The following is a 24,599-nucleotide window of genomic DNA, read 5'->3' on the forward strand; positions in this document are numbered from 1 at the left end:
GCCCACATCCGAGATGTTTCAAAGGAGGAAACAAAAACGTGAGCAACCAAATGGGTTCAGCTGCAAGACCTGTCTGCACCGACAAAGCTGGATGCTCCAGCATCGCTCCCAGTTCCTGGGACCAGGCAGAAAAGCATCCCCAGGTGCCAGGGCCATATCGCACCCCACTCCAGCCTGGCTCTCTGCAGAAGAGAACTGCTGCCCTGAAGCACAACCACACTGTCTCCAAGCCCAACGGCATGCAGAAAGCTGGCACTGAGATTTGCTTGGGAGGTACCTGCCCCGCAGAGACCCGCAGCCTTCTGCTCTCCTCTGCAGCACCTGGAGCCCCTGGCGCCCGCTGTGCCGAGGGCCGGCACCTCTGGCTTGCAGCTGAACACAGTGCCACAACCCGTCCCTGCTGCCAAGTGACCAGGAGCAGAGGTGGGAGCAAAGGAGGAGCAGCCTGGGGAGCTGGGACACCCTGACTTGGGCACATGGCCAGGCCAGTGGCACTGGTGCTGCCTGCCAGCCTTGCCACACACACTGGCACAGCCACTGTCTCCTTCAGTTCTGTGCCAGCATGACCTGCTCCCACCGCTCAGCCAGCCTTGGGCTGGGCAGGGAAGGGGACAGGAGAGATTAGACAGAGGTCCTGGGGGATGAGGGACAGACCCGGGGGGAGACTTTGAACCTACACACATTGCTAAAGCCAACCCTCCTTTCCTCTCAAGTCCGGGCCGGCTTCAACAAAACAAAATACCTCCAAAAAAAGAAAGAAAAAAAGAAGTATTTCTCAGAAACGAGAGCTCCCCGCCTTTCCTCACAATAATTAAGCCAACCATGACCAGCTAACAGTTTTTTTCCTGATACATTTTAAACACAGACATCTTCAATTCATTAACTCTGGTTATTGATTTATTTTTCAGCTTATGAATTGCTGTTGCTGGGGACAGGGTGGAGACAGCTTTCTGGAGAAGGCTCTTGTCTCTCCAATCACCGCCGGGAAAGAGCCACTCAGACCTTCCAGGGTCATTCTTTACATTCTTGAGAAGAAATACTACTTTGATGTAAAGGATGAGGTTTGCCTTAAAAGAAACCCAACAAGAAACCCAAACCCCAGCTCTCCCCTGCTCACAGCCGGAGGAAGAGGCGTTCGAAGAGGAGCGATCCAGGCACCTTGTGAAAGCCCATCGAGCAGAGCCCTGCACTAACACCACCCCCACCACCTCGCCTCTCCATTGACCTGGTGTCCAAGCTCCGCTATAACGCGTAAGCCCCCAGTTTATGGAGGTGTGGGCACTGACCGCTGATGCTCTGCAGCAGCCCCTGGTGTGGTGTGGGCCCCAGGGCGACGAGGGCCTGAGGCGGACCCAGGGGTGGGGCAAGTGGTGGGAATGGGGGCTGCTGGCTTCCTACAGCACCTCCTCGGCGGCGTTTGACCATTCCTCCTACAGCAGTCCTAACACTGCCCAGCTTTCCACCTCCCGTCCTGTTTGCTATGCTTGCCCCATCGCCACCATGCTCCCTGCACCACTACAGCCACCCCTCCCAAACGGGTCCCCAGCAGGGACGGCGGGCTGGGAAATCCCAAAGTGCCTGCATGGGCACAGGAAGGCAGCACAAATGAGTGCCTCTGCCGTGCCGGTATGTGCCTTTTGCAAGCAGCACCACCGGGACAGTTACACACCCAGGAGGTTTCTCTAGGCGCATCCACCTGCTTCAAGCAGGGAAGGAGCATCCAGTGGACAGAGCCAGTGGCATCTGCCCAGGTGTGACAACAGGGCTCGACATGGGGGAGCTCTAGTCCCCGGGGGCAGGGTGCACTGTGGGGCTGGAGAAGGCACCTGGGTGCTCCGAGACATGTGGCCTTGCCGTGACTCCCCCTGCAGCAAGGGAAGGCAGGGGAGAAGGGGGATGCTCTCTGGCTCTGGGCAGGTGCTGCCTAATCTGCCTGAGCCAGGGCAGACAAGTGAGGCCACGTATGAACCAGAAGGTGACCAAGAATCTTGAGATGTTGGGTGCTGCTTTCACCCCCGAGAGCAACCTTCCAACCTATCGGTCACCCAGCCGCTTCACCCATCATCTCCAGCTGCTCACAGCCAGGTCAAAGGAGGCGGCTGCAATCATTCTGACAGGCTGGTACCTCCCCCTTGAGAGCTGTCAGCAACTCATCCAGTGCTCAGCCATGAACCAGCTTCCTCTCACCTCCACTGGACCCAAAAGCTCCAGCAGAAGCATCGCTCATTAGAAACTCAGGAGCACATTCCAGTATCATCTGGCTATTTATACAGTGCTGCTTTACATAAACTGTGCTGCAGAAGAGGGAATGAATCATACCTGCTCTGCCGTGGCTGCATGCAGGCAAACACAGCCCGGCACCAGCAGCACGCTCTGCCCCGCTCCCCTCGCCCCACTGAGGCCCTGCTCGTGGGTCGCCTGCTCTGAGCTCCTTGAGCTGGGGCTGCTCCAGCCCCCCAAGGTCAGGATGCTCCCGCAGTCCACTGGGCAGCGGGGCCAGGGTCTGAGCTCTGTAGGTGGCAGCGGTGTTGAGCCTCTAACATGGGGAGGGGGATGCTGCTGGGACCACTCTTGTACTTCACAAGTGCTTTCCAAATACTAAGGGATGTCCCTTGAGAAAGATCAATGTTGAGGATCTTAAGGTAGAGGCAGGGGAACTGAGGCACAGAGAAGCCGTGCGAGTAAGGCAAGTTCCCTATGGCTGTTGGCATCGGTTCTTTTGTGTTCTTCACTGATGGGCAAGATTTTCACACCTTCTCCCATCGGTATCAGCACACTAAGCACCACAAAGGCCAGTCTGGGGAACACAGCCCCCAGAGAGCTGCTGCTGCCTTAAGCCAGCTTCACCCCAGTCACGGGATGGGGACAAGGCCAGCACCACCCCACCCCCCCACCCCCCCCGTCACCCCTGGCCCTGTCTGCTGCACGGGACTGCTCACGGTCCAGCCTCGGCAGGATTTGGGGTCACCTGCCCACCCCACTTAAGTAGCAGCACCTCTGCAGCAGCTCAGCACCGGTGCTGCCAGGGCTTGGCAGACCCAGTCCGCGGCACCAGCACCTGCCAAGTCTCCCTGGTGGCCCCCGCACGCCGCTGAGGAGCCGAGGGGACACGCGGGGACAACCATCAATTGAAACATCAACCGCAGCACTGGGAAGAATTGTCTCCTGACAACCAGAGAAGGTTGTTCAGCTACTGTGCTGTATCATAAATCACACCTCTATGACTTGCCATCTGTCAGCCAGATTACACATGTTCAGAGTCCCCTGTCAGCATTTAAGTCAGAACACAGCATCTTTTCCCCAGAAATAATTATCAGCCCTGGAGACTCTTGCAGCAATACCCATCCTCAGCCCTTCCCTCCAAATCTCCTGGCAGAGCAGAGCTGGCAGCCCCAGGGAGGCAGGAACGCCGCTGCTGGTGGGGCACGGGGACACAAAGCCCGCACATGACATCTCCCCCCTAAAACCACCGCTTTGTGCGTGCGCGGGGGCGGCGGGACCTGGCATGGCAAACACCCCCGGCACCAGCCACAGCACCCACCCCTCACCACAGGCACGGAGGACGCAGGGGCACCCAGAAGCAGACGCTGCTGCTGAAAGGAGATGGGGACAGTGCTGTCTCCAGCCCGGTGCGTGCTGATGGCTCCCTGGGGTGTTCAACCAGGATGAGCAGAGGGTGCTCAGAGCAGCACTCAGACCCTCGCTGCCAGCCCAGCCCAGCCCAGCCCAGCCGCAGGGGGAGACCGAATCCAGCTCAGCGCAGGGCACAGGTCCCGTGTCAGCTGCACTGCCCAAACGGGCCGGGTAACACCAGCCTGATGCCCACCCCTTCACCAGGCATGTTTTCCGGGGGCCTGACCGCAGCATGGGTGACTGCCGAGGTCCCCAGCTCGCTGAGGGATGGGGAACACAGGTAGAGCAGAGACACGGTGGGCTGGCAGCCCGGCGCTGTCCTGCCCGCGGCTCGGCCAGCTCGCTGAGCCATCACAGGACACAGCATCCCAGCACAAAGATCTGCGCAGCTGCCCTTTCGGATGAGGACAAGGGTCTGAAGTGTCACCCTCCGCCTCCTCGCCGGCCAGGCAGGCGGATGAGCAATGACATTTCCCAAAGCTGACTTAGTTCAGAAATACACAGGGACTCGATTCATCCCTCCGGCTTCACCAGCCATGCTCAGGCGCGAATCCAGCCAGGGGTTTGCAATGCCTCACCGCCACGTCCCCCATGCCACGCTGCAACTGGAAAGCGATGACAAGCAAAATCCCTGTCCTCTCGGCTCCACAGCTGTCCCTCTCTCCTGCGGTATCCCTTGGAGGGACATCGCGGCTGTCTCTGCAAGAAGCAGTGCATTTCAGCAGTCTGCAGCCGTCAGAGCGAGTGTGTGCCTGAAGAAGCCCGGGTGCTTGTGCGGTGCCTCACCCAGCCCCTGGCACCGCAAGACCTGGCCACGCCATTGCTGGAGCTACAAGGCAGACGGTGGTCCATGCAGGCACAGCCTCACCGTGCCATGAGTGCGGGATGACTGAGGTCTGGAGGCACTGCCACAGGTCTGGCGATGCCAGCAACACTGCTGCTCCACCAACATGCCCAGCCAAAGCCCTCACCACCACCACACAGGCACGAGCCATCCATCCCACAGAGATGGAGATGTCTCAGCCCAGGCAGGAATAACTCCCACTTGTTGCACTCCCCAGCCTGAGACTCAGGAGCCAGCACGTGCTGGTACGTGGTTCTGAGCTAACCCAGCTCCTGGTCAGGCAGCTGCCAGCTCCTGAATTAGCACAGGCGAGCAAAAGTCCCAGGACAAGCTGTGTGGTGGCTGCGGGCAGCCCAGGCACTTGGCAGCAAACAAGCATGATTTTCAGCTGGTCCTGCCTTTGGGAAGAGTCATTGCAAAACCAGCTTTCAAGTTGGGCTTATCCCCACGGGCATCCCGGCTGCAGCTTGGCCTCGGAAGCCGGATGCTGCCTCAGGGTGAGCGGGGCTGGGAGCGAGCACAGCTCCCTGCACTCCCTGCAGCCGCGGGGTTTGGCTCCTGTGAGCGTTTTATCTGCACAGGTGCAGTTAGAATAAAATAGAGGAAAAATAACTGAAGCTGGAAAGGTGCACTCCCGAGTAGGCAGAGAGCGGCTTCGGAAAGGGAATGTGCGTGGCCGCATGGCCGCGCACATGCAGCCAGCCTCCGGGCAAGCGTTGACCGCCAACACCGCTCCGGCGAGCCCTGCTCATCGGCCTGCCGCAGCGGCACACCTCGGGCACGGTGCCCACCGACCGCAGCTCCAGCCGTGAGCGCATCCCCAAAGCAGCAGCCGGGGCCAGGAGCGCCGGTGAGCCAGGCACAGCTGCAGGGTGCCGTGCTGTGCCGCGCCGCGGAAAGACGCCCAGGAGCTGCGCGAGATGCTCACTCACCTGCACAGCCTCTGCTCCCTTCTCTGGGGGCTCTGCCGATCGCCCGATGCTGGAGGAGCAGCTCATTCGAGAGTGGCTCTTTGGGACAGTCCCCGTCCCCTCGACGCACACAACCACGGGCACGTTCCCATCCCGGCCGGGAACCCCTGCTCCCACCCGTGCCACCCGACCTCCTCAGCCACCACCTCCGCTTCTCTCACCCATCACCTCAGGTTTCTCACTCGCTCTGTGCTTGGCTCTTTTTTTCTTTCTTTCTTTTTTTTTTCCTCCCAATCTTGTTTCTATAGAAACGAGATTAGCAGAGGGGGAAATAAAACAGCCCCATGTGACTCAGATTCCGACACTGAAGAATCTCCTGGTCGTGCTCGCCGGGGCTTTACATAACCATGAGTCTGCGTGGGCTCGGCTGAGGGGACTGGGCTTGGATAGGGGGACTGGGCTCAGAGAGAAGGACCAGGCTCGGCTGTGGAGGCACCACCAGGCAGCAATGCCTCTGGCTCACCTCTGCTGGCTTTGGGCTTTTTGTGGCATTCCTGATGCAACCACATGTCACCGAACTCCACTGGTGTCCCCAGAGGACACCGTGAGCCCCTAACAGCCTGCATGGCCCTGCTTCCCTCTCTGCTCCTACTGAGAAGGGGAGAAAGCAGAGGTAGTGATGCTGAAAACTGCCCTGACTCCCACCAAAACTTCTGGGATTCCCAGGTGAGCTGAGGAGGAGGAAACCCCAAGAGCCCTTCCACACTGCACGGCTGCCCTGCCCCTGCCCTCACCACTCAGGAAAGCAGTTTTGGCCACGGGTCTCAAATCTCCATGGGCTCATGGGTGACAACACAGGGAACCTGGCGAGCTGCAGCCAGCCACGTACTCCACTCTCCTCATGTTCCTCCTCCTTCAGATCCTAAATCCATGAGCAATGTCCGGGGTTGGAGTGCAAAAGCCACTGACTGAGCTCTTCCACCACTGTTTCGGGTCACGGGGTGACAGGCACAGGACACTGCTCACAGGGACTTCCCAAGCCCAAATGGATGCTGCACACCTTAGCTCCGGATGAATGGTGGGTGGGAAGCACTGGGCAACCACTGACTGAAGCTTGCCCTCAGTGTTCCCTTAGCTCAAAGACTGCACGTGGCCATCGCTGCCAGCCAAGGTTTCCCACCAAGGGTTTCTGGTGATGAACTCCCATGCCTATGCGGGACACTGCCCTTCTGCCACACCGCTGGGGGCTCCCCTCCCACTCCCCAGGTGCTGCCCGGGGTTGGAAATGGGAACTTTGGGTGATCTCCAGACATAACACAACAATTCAACCCAAGCAGCACTGAGGCACCTTCCCCAAGGCAGCGGCACGGGAACTCAGCTGGGCTTGCACTCCCTGTGGCAGGGCAGCAGAGAGCATCTTGCAAGGTTTGGTTCCTCACCCGAAGGGCAGGGCATCGGCTCCATGCAGGCAGAGGAACCCATCGACAGTTTCTCCAAGTCCCTGGGTCTCCTTCAGGACTTCAGCATCCCACTTCTTGAGCTGACTCAACCGTGATTAGTTTGTGAGATCTGTTACCGTTACAGCCCAAGGTTTGCCTGTGGGCTATCACATTAAGAAATCTCTCCCTCCGAGCATGGCAGTGCTGAACAGCTCATCAGCGGAACGGGGCTCGTTTACCTCCGTGACGAGCTCAGGACAGTTTCGACAGCGCAACAGAGCAACTGCAGGCAGCCACAGTTGGAGCAAGTGATGGATTCGGGCGTATCCACCCGACCAAACTTTCCGTGTGTTATCACAACAGGCCCGTGAGCTGTGTGATGAGCCAAGGTTGGGTGACGCTGCAGAGAAGAAGCCAAAGGTTCTTGCACTCCTAAAGGGATGAGCTCTGCGAGTGTGCTGGCTCACCCCCCTGCTGAGGATGAGTCTTCATAAGCTAAACGAGCCAGCCTGGGGACTGAGCAAAGCTGGTGGTTTCGACCCAAAGAGGGGGGTGCTGCAAGGGGAGGACAGCTGGCCAGCATGCTGAGGCTTCCCAAGGCCCAAGAGAGGGACAGGAGGGATGCTGCGGATGGGGAAAGAGTGGCAGGAGTTGCATGAGATAGTAAAGAAAGAAGATAGAGGTCTCTATAAGAGGGAACAAGGAGAGACTTCTGAGCCCTGGGACACGATGTTGCAGCTCTAGACAAGTTGATTCCAAGACCCTGAATGGTTCAGAGAACCTGAACCATTCCTCCTTGTGCCAGAGCACACATCTATATGAGTCGCCTCTTGGTTGACGAGTACCCTAAAGCCGTAAAGGAGGGATGGGTCAGGGCTGCCAAACCCAGGGCAGGCCCGTGCCACCGGCACAGCATGCCTGGCCAGCCACAGCGACTGGGGCCTCAGGCAAGGGACTCTGCAACAGCAAATCTCTCGGTGGTCGCTGACATTTGCCAGGTACTGGGGGGCATAAGCAGCTCTTAAGGATTGTCAGTGAGCATGGCTTTGCCAGGCCCGGCTCTTCACAACCTGGCAGATGCAGGCACCTAGGCTGACACTGGGCTGGCTTCCCCAAGAAGGACCCAGCCAGACGCTGCAGGACCTGGCTCTGCAGCAAGGAGTCCGGCAGAGCAGACGGAAGCCTCTATTTAAAGTATGGTAACGGGGTCACAAAACACTTCCGCCAGCAAAACCGCTTGGGTACGTACAGCTAATTATAGCTGGCATTATCAGGCTGCATTACAATTAGCAAGTCGGCGGCTAGTCTCTATTTCTGCTCTGCAACACAAGGTGGGTAGGTACACCCAAGGATGAGAGGAGAAGGGAAGCAGGGGGAGAAGGACGGAGATACCTCACGGGTGTGTTTAAATAAGCAGCGCAGCTGTTTCCAAGCGCTGTGGAAAAGCAGGTTTTACTTGGGGGGTGTTTATAAAGAAGGCCAAGGAGAGGAACACAACACATCCCTTCAGCACAGCCTCCGTCAGCCATCCGGGCAGCCTCGTGACCCTGCTGCCCACTTGCTCCCACCCTGATGGTGAAGTCTGCCAGCACTCTTCAGGTGTGCGCTGAGGTCCCACCAAACCTCCCGGGCCTGTGCCTCCGCGCAGAACCCCGGGATTGACTTTTCTGAGCTACGTAGCGGCCAGATGAAAGCAGCATCCAGGAAGAAACCCAATCTCACATCCCACTTGCATGTCCCAAAGCCTGTCCCCGTTGGCCTGTCCACTATTCAGCACCAAGCCAGTTGCTTCACAACAGCAGAGGCAAAGGGAAGCAGCAACAACCCCTTGAAATGGAGGGCATTTTTAGAACTTTTTTCTTGTTTTCTTTGAAAACTGGAGTTTTGTCAAACTTACAGCATTTGTTGCAAAGAATTTGATGCTAATCCAAGCAGAAGGAACCATCTGATGAGTCCCAAATTAAAATGTTCCTTTGTTTTGGCTTTCAAACATTGTATTTTAATACCAATGTACACGCTGAATGGAAGGTAAATTTGCATGTCCTTCCCCTAAAAATTCTCTGCCAAAATAATGATTTTATTCATTTGCATTTCGACAATAACAATTGTCCCCGCTCTGACCAACAGCTGTCCATGCAGGAACAGAGATGCTGGGCACGTGTGCCGACAGCCTGGTGAGTCACGCTGTGCTCTGCAGCCCCCCGGCATGCCCATGCTGCTGGGGCCTGGGACCTGCACCATCTCCCTTCCTGGGCACCACCATCACCCATGGGCACACACGATCCTGTGGTGACCCATCCCCATGTGGGTACAGGTCAGGAAGCCATCCATGGGTGAGCACGGCTAGGAGGCAGCGGGACACGCTGCCAAGAGACCGCGCACCCAGCGACCGGAACGTGGCCCGTGAACGGAGTTGCGGGACTTCAGAAGAGATGGGATGCTGGAGGCAACATCAGGTGATCTGGAAGCTTCCTCTCTCTCCAGACTCAAAGCAATATTTAGGCTGGGATCTCCATGCCTGCTACGTTGTCACATTAAGATCCTGTTATCTCCATTTGGTGCTTTAGAACAGCTTAAAAGAAGATGTAAGCAAAGACCTTTTCTGACTTCCTACCATAAACTGTACCATTGATGAACACCACTTCATGAATGGCATGCACCAATATCCTTCACCCTCAGAATCAGCTTAATCTACTTCAAAAACAAAAGTCCAACAATCTGCAGACAACAATCAAATAAAACCTACAAAATGAAATGGGCAAAAAATCCTTTCCTTGTGCAAAATCCCCATCACTTTGCTTATTTTTAAGAATTCCATTGTTTCCTTTTACTATCATTTTAAACGAAGATATTGCTCCTTCCCGAGCAGCAGGACCGCGAGCTTGGGCTCTTCCAACCAGGCTGCGTGAGCGTGCAGAGCGCACATTTACCAAGGCAGAGAAACATGCAGACTTGTTCCTGTCTTGCAGGACAGGAGAGCTCCACATACCGCCCTGGTAGCTAGTTTTCAGGCTTTCCCCCTAACAATTGAAGCTTCTATCCTAATTAAGAAGATACAAAGGAAAATAAAGAAAAAACAAGAGAAAAGGACAAAACCCAACAAATCTCCTTCCTCACACGCAAGCAGCATGCAAGGGTGAGGAGGTCCCTGGAGCAGCTCAGCCCTCCTGGGACCTTCACCTTCCTCCACCTGCTCCGACTGAGCCCACGCACGGCGAGGCACCACCACTGCGCCGTGCTGGCCTCCCTGTCGCACCGTCCCCATCTGCCCCAGCAGCTGTGACTTCAGGCTGATGCCCCTTTGCAGGGGACAAGCTGCCCGGGGGATGTGCCGGTGTTTAGCCTGAGCACTGCGCTTGCGCTGGAGCTGGCTCTTGCTTTCAGTGGCCCCGTGTCCAACGCGGCGCGCAGGAGTGGAAAAGCTTGTTATTCTGGGCTGCCCCTCGGCCAGGCTCTTCCAAGCGCCGGAGGGGAGTGATGTGGTTAACACGTGCTGGTCGCAGAGCTGCGATGGTTTTCCTTTCTGAGCTGGCACCCGCCTCCTCCCGCGGACCACAGCGCCTGCCACCGTGGCTCGCTGCTGGGCCGGGCAGCAGGTGTCAGGGGCTGGGCGTGCACGTGGGCGCACTGGTGTATATGGGTGTGCTGGTGCACGCGGGCGTGTTTGCACGCTGGGGAGGAGGAGAGAGGGGTGGCAGAGAATGAGCCCAGACCTTGGAGGCACCAGGACACCCGCCCAGAAATGGACCCCCAGCAGCATCTCACTGGCCTCGCTGCTGAGGGATGGCACAGAGCAAGGCCAGGACACGTCCCAGGGACACACACACAGCCTAACCCACACCTGTGCTGCCTCCTGTAAGAGACGAGTGGTTGGTGGTGCTGGTGGCCCACAAAGGGCACCCAGCACCTCTGGGTTTCATCCACAAAGCTCCTCAGACTGGTGAAGTAGCACCTATAGAAGAAGTACCTATTAAAACCCAACCCATGGAGAAGCCTGGGTTGTTTTTTTTTTTAAACTAACCAAAGGGAAAAAGGAGGAAGGCAAAATACCACGAGTCTGGCTGTAAGATATGACACTGGTGTTGCCCAAATGGGAAAAACTCATGGAAGTATTTTCACAGTCAGAAGAACAATGCCATCAAATGCCACCAAGTTACATGCAGCCTTGTTCTGCCCTCTTCATTTCCCCTCCTACAGAATGCAAGCAGCTATTAGGGGAAGGTGTTTCCATGCCACGGACTTCGCTCCCAGCACCCTCCTCCCAGTCCCAGGATGGGCAGCAGGAAGATACAGAGCTGGGGGGCACCTGTGGGACTTGTGCACATCACACACTGTGCCCTTACGTTTCACCTGGCCCGGGGTGGGTTGCTGGGGGCTGGGAGATGGGGACCCACCAGGTCGCAGTCACAACCACATCTCTCTACGCTAAAGGAAAATTTCCCTCATTGTTTTCCCCTTAAGTCTTGTGAGCACGTCAGGATTTAAAACACAGTCCACTAGGCTCTCTTGCACCAGTGTATGAATCTGCATCTTCTTCTCTTCTCTGCGTTCTTCCCAGTTCAGTGAAAACCCATCGCTGCCCTGCCCAAGGCACTTGCCCGTTAGCATCTCCCCTGCTTTGCCCAGCAATGTGCACAGGGATGCAGAACTGCTTAACAGACCTTGAATCAACAGGGACAAGGAGAACAGGAAACGCAGCCCTACAGGCAAATCATAGCTCATCCAAACTTCCTCCCAGAGCGAAAGTCCCCTTGAAAAGGCACAACAGGGATTTACAAAGGTCCCTCTTGCAAGAAGGGGAAAAACGCAGGAGAGAAAAGCCCTTGGCATGCCTCCCTCGCGGCCGCCTCCAGCCACCACGTCTGCCCCACGGCGGGGAAGCGCCATGAAGGTTTGAGGGACTTGAAGGGATTTGCGACGCAATAAAAACATTCCTGCCAGCAAAGCATGAAACCCCAAAAGTTTATGGGAAACCACTGTCTTCGGGATGTCTGCATATCTTCAGGCATCCTGGGAGCTGTAGTTCAAAGAAACCAAGAAAAAGCAAGCGGCCGATAATGATGGTTTCTGGATGGAGGTTGTGTGACTATTGGCTCCCACATGAAAGGCTGAATTTCTGGGATGCTGAGCCCATTTCTGCAGCCAAGTGAGAGGAGAGCTCCTCGGCGCCTGGGGCACGAGGGACTCCAGCAATGAGGCGAGAGAGAGCAAGAGGCACTCGCCGCCCCTGGGGAAGAGCAAACGGCCTCGGCTCCAACATTAGCAACCCAAAAGCCAAGTGGTGATGACTGGAAGGAGGGATGTGCTGCAGCAGGAGCCAAACAGGACAGGTCAAAGCCATTTCCACGTCTGGGAACCTCGCTGTGATCTGTCAGAGATGTGGTCCCTGCGGGGGGCACGTCTCCAGCCAGCATCCAGCCAAGGACTGGCCAGGTGGGGGACCACAGTGAGGGAGGACTCAGAACAATGGCTTTTGTCTGGTATTATGAAAATCAAAGGACACCAGTCTGAGCTGCATGGCCTAACCTGTGAGCTAAAGTCTCCATGCCTCAGTTTCCCCATTAACTCTGCAGGGACTGGCCTTTGCTATTTGAACACCCACGGGGAGCTGAGCTCCTCAGAAGCCAGCTGTCTACACCGCACCATGCCCAGCATCATTAAATCATCATCAGGCCCATTTCCTCAGATTCCATGAAGGATGGCTGTGTCTGCCAGGCCAGTGAAAGGTGGTTTGTTCCAACACAGGAGCCTCTTCATGCAAGAGAGTCACCTCCCAGCAGGAGAACCAGCGGCACTTGACGTCCTCCAGATGAGGCACTTGCCCACGAGCAGAGCCCCTGCACCTAAAACACCCTTCATGCACGACCGCACTGAGGGCAGAGGTGAAGGGACAGAGTTGTGAGAGGGTTGCGTCTTATCCTGGACTGAGCCTGGAGTGACGCGGGTCATGAGACACTTTCATTTCCAACCACGGAATCCTGTAGCAGAGACCACAACCACTGGGCAAAGCCAACGCTAGAGATGTGAGCCATGGCGGGTGACCTTCTTCTCACTGTCTGTCTTTCATCGTGGGCTTGGGCTTCACCCTTCAGACTGCAAGACTGCTCCGTGGCCGTGCAAAGCCCTTTGTGCCATCGGACAACATTTGCCCACCAATGCACATGTGATGCAGAAACATGATGACAAACCCATGACGTCAGACTTTGCACCAGTTGACTTAAAATCCCAGCGTGGTGTGCTCTGCAGCACTGGCTGCTGGGAGCCTGAAATCTTCAAAAGCAGCTTCAGACACTTAGAAAGCAAACAGCCAGCCGTGAAAGATAAACCACAGGAGTGTTTGTCCTTGGAGAAAACCTGTAGCCCTGAAGAATCAAGAAGAGGTGGATTATTCACGCTGGCAACAGCAGCATGGATGCTCTCCAGGTGTCTCGTCTTCCTCCTCCGTCCTCCAGCATAGGGCACATCACAGGTCACTGCCAAAAACGCATCTTGGTGCGTGGCAAACACTGCCTGTGGGGTGGGGACACCATGGGAGGCAGGTCCCCCAGAGCACAGCACCCTTCACACCTCGCTGCAAGTCCATCCAGGCTGTCACAGAGCGAGTGCTTTCCAACTTCTCAGAGCAAACTGCCTTTTGATGCAACCAACCAGCAGGTCCACAGGGCAGTGCAGCTGTGAGTTGAGTTTCTGGAGGCTCTGCAGAAAGATGTCTCTTATTTGTAGAGCTGGGCCCTCTGCTCTGGAAGAGAACAGCGGTTGGGGATATTTCTGGGCCAGTTGTGCTTTTCACAGACAGTGGAAAAGGCACCCTGAAATGGTCAAGGCCACAACAGGTAAGATGGGAGATCTTGTCTCCAAGATTAGGGCATCACACTGGTGCCTCTTACCTCCTTTTCCTGAACTACCAAACTCACACAGCAATCCTGATCTCCCCTGGAACTAAACCCCAGATTTCCTGAAGTCACCCAATGGACACAGCCTTTTCCCTCTCTGAGTCCCGCTTGGTACGTACCCCTTCTCCACAGGGAAGGGTCCCACCAGGCAGGTGGTCTCCCAATTCTCCCCAAACCAGCAGCAGGCTCCCTGCCTCCAGTAAATACCCACAGGTCCTCGGGATGGCAGTGTGCCACTAAGGTTCAGCATCTGGGATGCAAAGCCAGCGCTTGCTTCACCCTCCGAGATGGAAAGTTTGGAGCGTGGTCTTGTCCCTCTGCTTGCTTCAAACCTCAGTCTGGTGTCCTTCGTCTGTTCCTCAGCACCAATAAAACACAACTGAGGAAGATGGCAGGGGCTTCAGGAGCAGAGCAGATGCTCAGAAACCATAACCAGCTCCCACCGAACCCCAGCCAAAACACATCTCCCCAGGACGTGCCTCCAACACACGCAGTGCCTGCAACAGCTCAGCCTTTGCTGTACCATCTCTCGCACCTTAGATCGTCTCCTGCATCACTCAACCCTGTTACAAGGGTTTTCATTGCACTGTGAGCCTCAGCAACGGTCATCTCCAAAGCAGAGCCTCTGGAGAGCCTCTGGGAGGGAAGGGAGGAGCAGGAGGCTGCTGTTACAGCCCATTTCTGAAAGGAAAAGCAACCATCTGGGTTCAGAGCCTCTCTCAGCAGCTTGGAGGAACACATGCGCAGTGCCATGTTTTGATACAGGTTGGCTCAATGCTCCCCAGACACATACCGTGGGACTTCTGCAGTCATTTCCCTGAGCCCTCTCTTTCAATTAACACTGCTTTTCAGATCAGATTGAAAATGCTGACGTCTGTCTATTATACCAGGAGTCGTTCCCAAAGCTACTGTCTCTTTTTCCAAACGAGTCAAACCAGCAAAGGATTATTAACCGGGGAGAAAAGGAGGACGGGGAGGGAACGTGTTGTTCTTCAACAAGAACTATGCTAATGAACATAATAAAAATAAAGATCAGAAAAGCCTCAATGACAACTTCAATCCTAGAAAAGCTGCAGTCAGACTCAAAGCAAAACAGCTGAGAGAATAGAGGGGAAAGTCCACCGTGGCCCCAGCACCTCGCAGCACCTGGGACCACGTTCAAAACCTCTCACCTCCAACATCGGGTCACTTGATTAAAGCGGACTCTGACATTAGACTCATTGCAGAGGTACCCCAAGCCCCTCTGCGAACCTGGGCGTGATTTCAGACAGCCAAAACCCGATCATGATAGAAAGCACCGTTAGGTGACGGCTGATCGATGGCTTTGCAAAACACAAGTCACCAAAAGCACCACTGCAGGCACTGGTCCCTGTCTTCTCCTCCAGCAAGTCCCACCACCCACTCCTTGGGGATGTGTGGCCACAGGGCCTGCTCTCCTTACTCCTCCTTGCAGCTGGTTAATCCGTGAGGAGGAAGAGGAGCTGCCACACCATAATGCTCAGGCCTTGCTGCTGCAAGGGGATCTAACTCTCGTGGCCTTGCGAGCGGCTTTCAGCTTTGCTTGAATCATTGGCTTTCGTTCCCTCAGCTGCTGAAGGCACTCTGCTTTTACAGGACCAGGTCCAACAAAACACTTAGGCATGTGCTCATCTCCCAGGGTAAGAGTGGCCCATGGAGATCAACGCGTCAGAAAAATGCACTTTCCGGGATCAGGGCCACAGTGATGGAGCTACCACCACCAAAGTCATACCTGAACGGGACCTCCCAGTGCTGTCTCTCCCCAGGAAAAACAGCCAACCTATACTGAATACCAACCTGTATTTTAGGTGTTTAAAAATAAGCAAACTTACCCTCCTCTACAAAATAACAGAAAACCTGGAAAAAACAGAGCACAAACTGTACCTTCACACATCCCCCACCAAGCACCAACCCAGGGTGAGGAGAAGGAGGCTAAGTCCAAAGAGAGTCACATTTTCTAGTGAACACATTACACAGCCCTGGAGCTGGTGGTGACAGGTAAACTCGCTGCAGGGAGCCCTGTGCTGGGCTCAGTGGGAGATGGCGGGCTGGACCCCGGTGAGACAGATGCTCTAAATTAGGAATGAAAACACTTCCCCCCTGCTCGGCAGAAGGGTCTGCTGAAAGTGAGCCCTTGTCTGGGAGAGCCAGCGGGCAAAGTGAGGCGACGACGACAGCTCCACCGGAGTCCAAAATATACTCACAACTTGTTTTGAATTACTTGATGCAGGGCTTTAAAAAAACACTTAAAAATTTCCATCCAACCTTGCTGAGGAGCTGCAGGAGGACCCCAGGTTTTGTTTCCAGCAGCCAGTACGGTGATGCTGATCTGATTTTTTTCCCCCGGATAGTGAAAAAAGAGAAGTCTTGGGGAGGGCAGTGCTGAGATGAGCAAGGAGGACAACTGCCGCCCAGCATGCTTTGACAGTGATTTTGAGTGATGACCGCAAGGTAGCTGCACCAGCGGCTGCAGGTGGGAGCGATGCTCCCTCCCAGCACCCCGGTCTCTGCAGGGGTGGCTGCCCCGGGGCACCCGGGCTCCACAGAGCCACCAACCTTCGATAAACCCACAAAGGTAATTTGCTCCGCCAGCACCGCAGTGCAGCCCCTGCCAATGTTGAAAGCTCCTGCTCGTGGCTCAAATCAACGCAGCTGCATTACAAACCAACCTGTAGGAGGGAGAGGGGAAGAAAGAATCCCTTGAGGGACCTGCAACACACTGGAGGAGCCAAAAATAAACACCGACAACAAGTTGATCTAGAAACAGAAAGCTAAAAATCCCTAATAATAGAGGGTTGCCAGCCGGAGGAGGGAGATGCCCAGCACCCCATGCTCCAGCTCTGCCCACCAAGGCTCCTACGGAGAGAAGGGGCATGGGGACCCCCATGCATCGCTGCAGGACCGAGGGGGCATCGCTGCCTCTGAAGCAATGGTGGGCTACCTCCAAGAGAGACCAGCTCTTGGGCAGGGAAAAGTGGCCCCGAGGTTCCCTGTTGCTTTTTATCTTTGTGTTTTCAAATTACCTCTCCAGATGGGCCAGCTGACTCCGAGGAACCAAGACGCTTGCACCAAACTCCCCAATCCCTCCTCCGCTCCCTCCCAAGCTCCAGAAATGAAGCCAAATCTGTCCTTTCCAGTGCTGGTCACCATCTTTCCCACATCCCTCAGACAAGATCAGTCCAGTCTCAGGACTCATCTCTGTAGCTATCTGGGCTCGGCTCTGCTATTCGCCCCCTTCCAGGCCCCTCCAAGCACGCATGCCCTGACCCAGGCCTTCCATCCCCCTGAACACGTGCCATCAGGGCAGAAACCTCAGAGCGCAGGCCACGGTGATCTCACAGCTATAAGGCAACAGAAATGTTCTTGGAAAGTGTATAAAAGGCTCTGGATGGCAACTCGCTTGCAATATGAAATTCAAATGTGAATTTCAGGACTTCACAGGACCAGAAAAATCTGGCCTGGATGCGAACATGGTAGAAGAGAAGGGTGGAAGAGCCCTGGGTTTATCCACCAGGCACATAACAGAAATCCAAGCCCGCTGGAAGGTCTGCAAGGGTAGAAACCTGCTCTTGTCCCCCACATCCCCCACGGCCTGCAGGGGAGAATGCATCCCCAAGGGCAATCAGGAGAGCCCCCATGCTTGTGCCACCCCCACTCACCATGCTGCTGGCAACAGCAGGGGGGACCAGCTCTGTGGCCAAGTGGAGATGGGCTGCTTGCACCCACCCATCCCCGGGATCAACATCCTCTGCCTGTCCCCACCCTGCCATGGCAGCCCTGGCACAGCCCACCTTCTGGTGACGAAGGGCAGCGTTGGAGGGACACGAAGCAAGGACAGGCCACCTGGGAGCAGGGGGACGGGAGGAGGTAATTTGATGACTTGCACTTGCCTCCCCCACCCCAGCGTCAGGCTCGGGTGACTAATGCTCCAGGAAGGGGATGCTGCTCTCCTGCAACGATATACGCTGCTAATCCCGTGGGTTTATCTGCCACTTCCGCGCCTCAGCCGCGGGAGCCAGCACCACCCTGCCCGGCTCCCCAGGCGCTCGCGTGGCCTCTGGCTCCCACCGAGCTCTGCTCCCCATGTGCCTCCCAGCTTCTCTGTCCCCCATCCCAGCTTCTCCTTTCTCCCTCTTTTTCAATAAAAGCTCTAAGAGGAAAAAAGGGCACCAATATGGTGTTTGTTTCAAGTAAAATGAGTGGGAGTCTCATCAGGCAGCGCTTACGCCTCTCCTACCTAGAAGTTAACTGCCTGCACCGGGAGGGCAGAGCAAAGCTGCAGCGGTGAGGGGGACTCCTCCCCAGGGTCCGTGCAGGCACAGGGCACCCCACTGCCAGGGCAGGGAACCAGGGAAGTGTGGGAGGCCCTAGCTCGGGCAAAGCTCCCAGTGACCGCCAGCCCCCAGCCCTCCCAAGTGCCTCCCCACCCTGCTGCTCCAGATGGGGACCCCCGCATCCCCCACCTCCAGCGGGGCGCAGGGACCAGCAGTTTGCCCTGATCTGCCCATCGCCTGCACATCCAGCACCTGACCTCCACCTCGGAAGGCAAAGCCCCAGACAAGCCGAAAGGGACGTGCCCAGGGACACAGATGCGAGAGCCCCGGGTCCCCACAGGCAGCGCCCACACGGGCTAGCGTCGGCTCTGTGCCTGGGAGCCCCACAGGCAGATAACCTGCTGTCGGTGACAGCATATGCCCCATGCAAGTGCTGGGGCATATGGCTCAGCATTAACCCAGCTCTCCAGCTCAGGAATGTCCAAATAAATACAGAAATACATAAAAAGGCCATAAATAAAGTTGCCTGAGATGGCCGTTTGTCTCCTGCCTGGCCAGGACCCCCTCTTCCCTGTTGCTGTTTGCTTTGGCAGATGACAGCTGGGTAATTTGTTTCCATTGCAATGAAGTCCTAATTAACTGGAATAAACTTTTTACACTAAGTGTGTTTGTTTAACAAACTGGCTCTTTCAGAGCCTCACCGAGACCTGATTGATGCATTTGAGGGGAGTGGAAACATGCTGGGTACTCGGACGTTAAAGCTGCAGTGTCTGAGCAGGCCAAGGCTGAAAGGGCTCTCTCTGTGTTTGGGAAATCAAAAATGACACCTCTGATGTCTGGAGCGGGACAGGGATTTCAGCGTGGCCTTTGTGTACAAATATTGAGCGTTTCACATTCACTGTGGCTGACAACCCCTCCAGCATCCCCGCTGCTTGGGTGAGCAGGGTCTTGTGGCTAGGAGATCCCCCAGGACCATGCTCTGCTTGGTGGCAGGAGGTGGGATCCATCACGCTGGACTCGCTGCTGACAGCAGTGAAGCGCGCTGGGATGCACATGGTCCCTCCTGGTGACAGCTCTGGTGGCCTCGGTCAGCCAACAAAATCCTAAAGGTGGGACTCCACAGGACACTGTCAGTGAAGCAGGATCAGCATCTTCAGTGGAAGACACACTGCCTCCTCCTCACCTTCAGAGATTGGCTTCATCACTTGTGAAGCCAGTAATTAGCATCAGCAAAACCAAGACCGTTAGAAAGCAGTCTGAGATGGTTAGGAACTAGTTAGAAGTCTGAGACTGGTTTCTGGTTCAAACCAGAGCTTCCAGCAACACTTGCAGGGATGCAGAACCTCAATGAAAGCCCAGAAGCAGGGTCCTCCTCACCCTCAGAGCCATTCGGTTGGTCTGGAAACGGCAAAACCGAGCGGCCACATCGCAGAATAGGGATCCGGCACAACCAGGCTTGGTAACCTGGGCCTGACCCAGGCGGTCAGGATGCTGTGTGCAGGCAGAGGGGCTTACTAGAAACCTCTGGGAACAAGGGAAACATCTGGAGATAGGAGCTCTTCTTTGGGAAGGTTCCTGCCGAGAGCTGAAGGACTCTCAGGACAAGCAGTGCTAAAGCCCACTCACCTGATAGATGGTGGCCCAAGATCCAGGACCAAGCCTTTGATTGAAAGAGGGACAAAAGAGGAACGCGGTGGGGAAAGGATGCCCAAACTACCACTGGCACTGGTGCCCAAAGCAGCTCGGAGAAGGGCTGCAGAACCACCACCCCCAGCACACGCTGTGCTTCGCACATGGTGCCTGCTGGAACAAGGCAGGAGACGACCGTGCTGGAGACAATGGGAAGTTGTGAAACACATGGACCAGTTTGGAAGGACATTCCAAACTGCTGGTCCTTCCCAAGAGATGCTGCCCACCAGTGGGCTCAGGAACAAGAAAACACCCTCCTACAGAGCAACACTTCTGGCAGGTGAGCACAAGGCAACCTCTGGTGCTGCCACACAGCACAGGGCTCAGATACCAGCCAGGCTGGCCATGGTGAGGGTGGTCTTGGGCGAGGACAAGCTCTGAAGAGAGGGCAGGCTGATGTAGCTGCTGATGGTTCTGTGGCGCAGCTGTCTACCTGGCACCACGGGTGAAAGCATAGAGAGAAAATACCGGGACTGTGTATATGAATAAAAAGCCAGATTAGTCTACGGTTGTTCCAGGAAAGAGCATCAGAGACCTTGCTCATGCAGTGCTGATGGGCAAAGCAGTAAGCTCGTGAGATGAGCGAGGCTGAGAAAGGAGCATGAGGAACAGGAAATTTTCACTCATGAGCAGAAATTTAACACACTTGACGCTGCTGAAACCTGCTACGATGACTTATGTGATCAGAAGTCTCTGCATAGGAGGGGTGGCAGGGGAGGAAGAGGAGGGCACTGTATACTTACAATACATGCCTTTTTTTTTTTCTTTAGAATTACAGACCTTTCAGCAGTCAGTGCTTGAAGAAATACAGATTTACCTCCTCACCAGGGACTGGGAAGAGGCACAGCACATCATACTTGAGCCAGCAGAGGACTGCAGGAGCTCAGCCTTAAACATACATTCTCACTGGACAGAAAGAAATAATGCGTTATAAAGCATTTGGGGTTGTGAGTTGAGACTCACGGAAGCAGCAGTAAAACACCACATGCATTTCTAAACACTATAGTTGATAACCTTTCAATGCAGAAGTTAATGCACAGCAGGTGACAAAAGGTCGGGCAGTCGGTGGCCACCCGGAGAGGCAGCCCAGGGTGGCAGCAATCCTCATGGCCACCGAGGAGATGGCGGTAGGCAGCACTACTGCCAAGTGGCCATTTTCACCTCCTGGGAGATGGGATCAAACTGTCAGGGAAGACATCGAAAAAGTAGAGTGAAAAAGTAAGAGTTCTTGAAGGGAGTTCACTGAATGTCTGTAAGGTCCCAATTTCGTCAGAAAATGAGCAACTTGCTTAAAAATCCCCTCTGCTAAATGAAGACTCAGAGTGGAAACAGAATATACGACAAAGAGTGGTCAACACCAATGAAAAATTACAACACATAGGAAACTGATAAGGGAAACTAAAGCAGGGGAAAATGCATGGCTGGACACGCAAAAATCTATTATTGGGAGTCAAACACATTCTAGCAGTAGGTCCATTGTTTAAGGAGCAACAGGACCATCTTTAAGCAGAGGTTGTAGGACCGCTTGTAATGATGCAGAAAAAGCAAATACAGTCAATAAGTACTTACTCTGAGTTTGGGGAAAAAAGAAGAGTAAAGTACTTCCTAGGAGAAATGAAGCTTTCCTAAACCATTATCATCCTCATCTACAACTAAGGTGGCCAAATACCACAGAACAGCCAGCAGAGGTAACTGGTGCCCAGAACTGGGGAGAGATTTCTGGGCTCTGCTGCCTGTTTTGAGCAACGTTTGGGCTGCCATGTCCAGATGGTAAATGGCTCCTTCACAGCAACATTCACACCCAGCAGTGAAGATGACCTAGTTAACTACTAAATGGTCAGCCTGATGTAAGACCCAGAAGCCAGGGCTCATCTGGAATTAAATTAAGACATAATTAAAGGATGTAAGTTATAATTAAAGTCAGTTGGCGTGTCTTTGTGGAAAAGAGATCTTGTCAAATGAGCCCGATGTCACTCCAGCGAATACAGGCTGAGCTGAAAAAGGCACCGTGTACGTTATGGCTGCGCAGGCAGAGCGCTAAGTGCTTCTTGACATTCTGATTTTAGAAGATCGTACTATACACTATCAATAAAGAATGTTAAATAGATTAAGAGCCGGCTGACAGGTCTCAAATAGAAGTTGTCAATGGGGAATCGTTAGCGAGGCTCCATGGGGAGCATGCCAGTCCATATTTTCATCGATGATCGAGAAGAAAATACAAAATCCTCACTCAAAAAAAATTAGCAGATGACAGGAAGATTGATGTAATGGTAAATATTGATGAGGAGAGAGTGAAATGTGGGTTGCTTGTTAATGCTGAGCCCATTCAAACACTGTGTATGTTAGTGCAGCCCAGTGCAGAATGACACACCTACAGAAGAAGGGTTTCAGGCTGTATTTATGAATGGGGACTGTATCCTAGACAAGAGCAAGCCTCCAGAAAGGCTCAAGGGTCACCACGGGTGACCAATCCAACACAAGGCTCTAATGTGATGCTGTGATGAAAAGAGCTGATGCAGTTCTTGGGGGAGAGGAGAGTCACATGTATTGCCCTGACACAGAAACACTCCAGCAATTAAGGTGCCCACGTTCAAAAGGGGACACTAAAAAAGCAGAGAGGCTGGAGGGATGAGTCACAAAATTGATCTGAGGGCTGGAGAAAATATGCCGCTGCAAAAGAGTTGAGCTATAATGAGTTTATTGACAAAAATTCTGCCACCACCACCCCCAAACCAGAGTGGTGCCAACCCCTCTTATCCAATGAGACACAGGGGACTGGAAGCTGAAGCCCAACAAGTTCAAACAAATTTCGAGTCAGGATTAGATACCTCTCAGAGATGCTCAGAGGATTAGATACCTCTCAGCAGGCAACCACAACCTCTTCAGCTTGCCGAGGAGTGCGTGGGCAGCATTTACATCCCTATAGCACATGGGAGGCCAAACAACGTGATCTAACAGACCCTTTCATACCTAAATCCCACACAAGCGAATCCCAGCGGACAACCGGAGATGCAAGGCTAACCCCTGCCACCCACCATGGTGAAGACAGGTGACTCAGGAGATCGGACCGGCCTTGGAGCAATGAGGAGCTGGGGAAGCACCGAGCAGCAGAGATGGGTGCTAGCTCCTCAAAGATGAGGTTCAGAGCTAGAAGTCTGTCTAGCTCTGAGGAGTCCTCATCAAGTCTTGTGCTGGGAGCAGAACACGTGGGAAGGCATCTCTTGCAGCTCTTGGAGAAACACCAGCAGAGAGTGCTGGCCCAGCAGCTCAGGAAACACCTCGACACACTTCTCCCTCTCGGCACCCAGCTGTGGGACCGACAGCTGCTGTGGGTGGGAACGTTACTGCCCGTGCCAAAAGCATCTCTGTGTTCACTCGCTGCAGCAAACACTTTGCTCTCTTGCTTAGGGGAGAACACAGCCTTGGTTATTTTGTTAAAAAATGCCCATCTTCCTACGCTCGATTCCCTTTTCATGATTAATGCAGAGCGTAGCAAATGTGGAAGGGCTGCAGCTGGTGCATAGGTGGCTTCTGTGCTGGTCTCGGCTCTGAGCTGGCAGCGTCGTACTCCCATCCCACAAGAGGGGAAGGCAGCCCTAGACTCAGACCTGCGGGGCAGGCAGATGCCATTTCAATGTCTCCACCAAAGGACCAGGGACCTCCAGCAACCGGGCACCAAGTGGCCTTGCCCACCCAGCTCCCTGGTTTCAGAAGCAGCAGCAAGGAGAGGTACCCCATGGTACCCCATGGTGAGCGAGGGGATCTTCTCCTACTCAGAGGCACTGCAGAGGGACATGGGGTGAGGACCAGCCCCAACCCCAGCAGGAGCTCTGTGGGGACAGAAGACCACCCAGCACTACCGGGAAAGTGCCCAGTTTGCGGGAACACGCACCCTTCAGCTGGGACAGAAGGGAGCACAGCACCAAGTCCTTATGTGGCATTACTGGAGATGGGGGATCAGGGCCTGGCAGGTTTTTAACTGGACTGGAACTGAAATTATAGGTGGGAAAAAAAAACCCCAACCCTGCTCTGGCTTAAAGAAAAGGGCTGGGGTATAGGAGACAGAAGCCCTTCAAGTTTCTATGACAACAAGCACAGTGAGAGCCTACATTACAACCTCACTTAACACATTAAAAGCTGCACAGAAACAATGAAAACCAAAACTTTGTTCTACCATTGGGTCCAGGAGGGCCGTCCCCAGCTGGAGAGCAAGCACGCTGCAAGGGGGTGGTCCAGTGGTCCCCTGGCCTGGGCACCCAGAGCAGGGCAGTATGGGTTCACCCAGCCCCAACAACTCCTCCTGTCCCCTGGGCTCGAGGGACCACTGAAACCAAGTGGCTCCTTCTCCTGACCTCCCTTGGGCCAAGGTATTCACCTCTGGGTATCGAGGGTCCTGGTGCCATCCAGGGCATCTCTGTCCTCATAAATCTGTGCATAGAGCACCCCACCACAGTCCCCCGGCCCCATCAGGTTTTGAGGCCCAGGGTGAGCACTCGACCCAACAAGCAATAAAAAAGATAAAAAAGAAAATGAGTAAGAGTTGTGTTCATTCATACTTTACAAAAATGGTGCTCTGGAGAGGCGGGCAGCAGCTGGACAGCCAGACCCTCAGCATGGGGTCCCGCTTGCTTCACTGGGCACAGATCAGCACCAGCTTTCCCAGCTTCAAAAGCAATATCAGCCTGGCAGATAGCCCAGACACCACAGGGTGTATCAGTGGGGCTACTGCATCCTCCATCCCTGAGCTTCCAACCGCTTTCTGCCAGCACCACTCCCCATCAAGGCTGTGTCCCGTTCCCTCTGCAGCCACGGAGCTCAGAGGAGCCGGAGCTGGCGCTCTCAGCAGCACAGCCAATGTTCTTGGGGGGACAAAACCATGCCCAAGAGGCTGGAGATGT

General features: G+C 54.8%; 1 protein-coding gene across 1 annotated transcript in view; it reads right to left on the bottom strand.

Annotated features, from left to right (window-relative positions):
• LOC104343576 (ankyrin repeat and fibronectin type-III domain-containing protein 1) overlaps positions 1–24,599 on the bottom strand; it is a 196,129-nt gene that overhangs the window by 40,361 nt on the left and 131,169 nt on the right. The gene's annotated exons all lie outside the window — the stretch shown is intronic.

Source organism: Leptosomus discolor, chromosome 14 (genome assembly GCF_034619465.1).
Source record: "Leptosomus discolor isolate bLepDis1 chromosome 14, bLepDis1.hap2, whole genome shotgun sequence".
NCBI lineage: Eukaryota > Metazoa > Chordata > Aves > Leptosomiformes > Leptosomidae > Leptosomus > Leptosomus discolor.